The following is a 2,829-nucleotide window of genomic DNA, read 5'->3' on the forward strand; positions in this document are numbered from 1 at the left end:
GAGTTGTTGTAAATACAATTCATAGAAATCAGTTCACCAGTGTTATTTTAGTATCGCCGAGATACATTTATAGTTTTTTGTTAATATTTTGAATCAGTTTTTTATTTTTATTTTTTATTTTTTTTTGCTTTTGTCATTTGTAGTTTATGTTTGAGTTTAGTTTCAGTTTGAGTTTTAGTTAACTATAATAAACCTGCGATTCAAATATATCTGTAAATACTATCAAATTATAATAGTTATTCAAATAAAGTAGCTAAATTGTTTGCATTTTTAACATTTAATAATTATGTATCACAAGTTACTTTTGATGCAAAAGTCAGATGACATTTAAATAGATAAAAGTTAGGAAATAATCAATTTAATTTATTTTTGTCATTTTTAGCATTTTATTTTTCATTACTTTTGAAAGGAATGATAGTGCCTAATGAATGGATTGTTTATGATTTTAACACCCACAATGATTTAATTCAAACTGCTTTTATGAAACATACAGGGGTTAATACCAATTGATAGAAATCAGTTTAGTAAATAATATTTTGTTTTAGGAGGATAGTGAAAATAAAAGTAGTTTCAGTTTGCAAATCTTCCAAGTTTTGAGAAAATGTTTAACAAATGTATAAATTTAAAAAAGAAAAATATTTATAACATTAATATATGTTAACATTTAACAATCTTTATGCCATCACAAGTTACTTTTGATGCAACTCTCAAATGTTATTTAAATACATTACCAATAAAATTCATAACAATGAATCAGTTTACGTAGAGTATATGATTTGCATTATTTTGTATAATTTTATTTTGGATTGACAGAAGGATTTGCTGCCCGAACGACTGGTTTGTTTAGTAGAGTATAAAAATGTAGTGAATTCATACATGAATGCACCATGTGATGACTTAATTGCAAAAAGCTGGTTAATCAAATTACTTCATCAGTTCTGTATACAAAGTGACCCATGACTGAAACATTGCTGATAAAACAGCAGTGCAGAAAAGGAATTAGTTCTCATTAACAGACAAACAGTGTTCAGGCAAAGTATGTCAAACATTATAAGGAATCAAACACTGTTTGATGCATTTTAGTAAATTTAAAGGAACACTCCACTATTTTTGAAAATAGGCTCATTTTCCAACTCCCCTAGAGTTAAACAGTTGAGTTTTTCGAATCCATTCAGCTGATCTCCGGGTCTGGCGGTAGCACTTTTAGCTTAGCTTAGCATAGATCATTGAATCTGATTAGACCGTTAGCATCTCGCTCAAAAATGACCAAAGAGTTTCTATATTTTTCCTATTTAAAACGTGACTCTTCTGTTGTTACATCTTGTGCTAAGACCAACGGAAAATGAAAAGTTAAATAAGAAAAATATAGAAACTCTTTAGTAATTTTTGAGCGACATGCTAACGGTCTAATCAGATTCAATGATCTATGCTAAGCTGCAGCTAAAAGTGCTACCGCCAGACCTGGAGATCGGCTGAATGGATTCGAAAACGGTAAAACTCAACTGTTTAACTCTAGGGGAGTTGGAAGATTGGCCTATTTTCAAAAATAGTGGAGTGTTCCTTTAACAATTTTCCTGTGGACCAGTGAACAGCTTCAGGACATTCTCCAAACTCTTGCCATATAAGGCACATTTTGTGTTTATTCTAAAATGAGTGTCGTATGTATGTAAACCATGCAAATCATTTGGAATACTGAATTTTGAAGATGTGGGGAGGGGGTGAGTTTTGTGTTTAATCTGTTAATTCTGTGGATGTACATGGAGAATAATGGCTGTTCAATGTTACAACACGAAAACTCTTTTTCCTACTCAAACATGCATGTGCATTTTGCAGTTTCAGCTCGGGTAGTAGAAATGTGGTATGGCTTTGTGCCTTTGAAAATACAATAGAGATGATTGATGAGCTAGAAATCTTTACATTTACTTCGCAGTCAGAAGTGGAGGCAGAAGAGGTCTTTTTCTCAATGTTTTCCTTTCTAAAAATCACGCTATTATAAGCCCGTCAAGCAAACAAGACCTTAAAAAACTGTCATCCACAACAATTATTGGCAGGTTTGCAAAATCTTAAATGTTTGGCAATTGTGGCTTTGACAATACAGAAATCTCTACGGCCTTCATGGTCTACACAGTGTGGCAGTGTTGACTCCTCCGTGGTATTTTGTAATGGTTACACAACATGCGATTGTATTGAGCTGCTGTTCTGTGTCCCAGCATCCCTGAGGCGTGAGTGGACAGCTCTTGGTTGTGGTCCATTGTCTCTACGGGCTTGCTGAGGGGAATTTTGGCACCGTGATCCATGTAGGGTCGAAGCAGTGGAACCAAAGTCAGACTTTCAGGTTGGCATTGTATCTCCCTGTACTCCTCTACTTCTTTTATTACATATCTATAAAAGTTTCATCCCTGAACTGGGCAACTCATCTGATGCAGCTTTTTTTGCATTGCTAATGGGGTGAGAATTGGGAATGATTCTCAAGGCCCACAGCTCAAGGGAGGCCCACAACAATTTTAGTAGGATTGATGCCAGACTAAGAAAAAAAAAATCTTTAGAAAAACACTGGTACTGGTCATTTTCGGCCAGGACATGCAGACATTTTCTTAAACCTTAAAACCCAACACAATTCATAATTCAAAATACAAGTAAAAACACCTTTGAAAAATCAATATGGAAAATTACTTTTAACACAGCACATTTCAGACTTTTCTTAGAGTATATAATTAATTCATTGTTTTTATGTCACAATAAAACATACAGTAAAAATAATCAAATAAATTTTACATTCATTTAATTTAACTTTAATATTAGAATATACTACTACTACTACTACTACTA

Source organism: Sinocyclocheilus grahami, unplaced genomic scaffold (genome assembly GCF_001515645.1).
Source record: "Sinocyclocheilus grahami isolate Dianchi unplaced genomic scaffold, SAMN03320097.WGS_v1.1 scaffold1051.1, whole genome shotgun sequence".
In the NCBI taxonomy this organism is placed as follows: domain Eukaryota; kingdom Metazoa; phylum Chordata; class Actinopteri; order Cypriniformes; family Cyprinidae; genus Sinocyclocheilus; species Sinocyclocheilus grahami.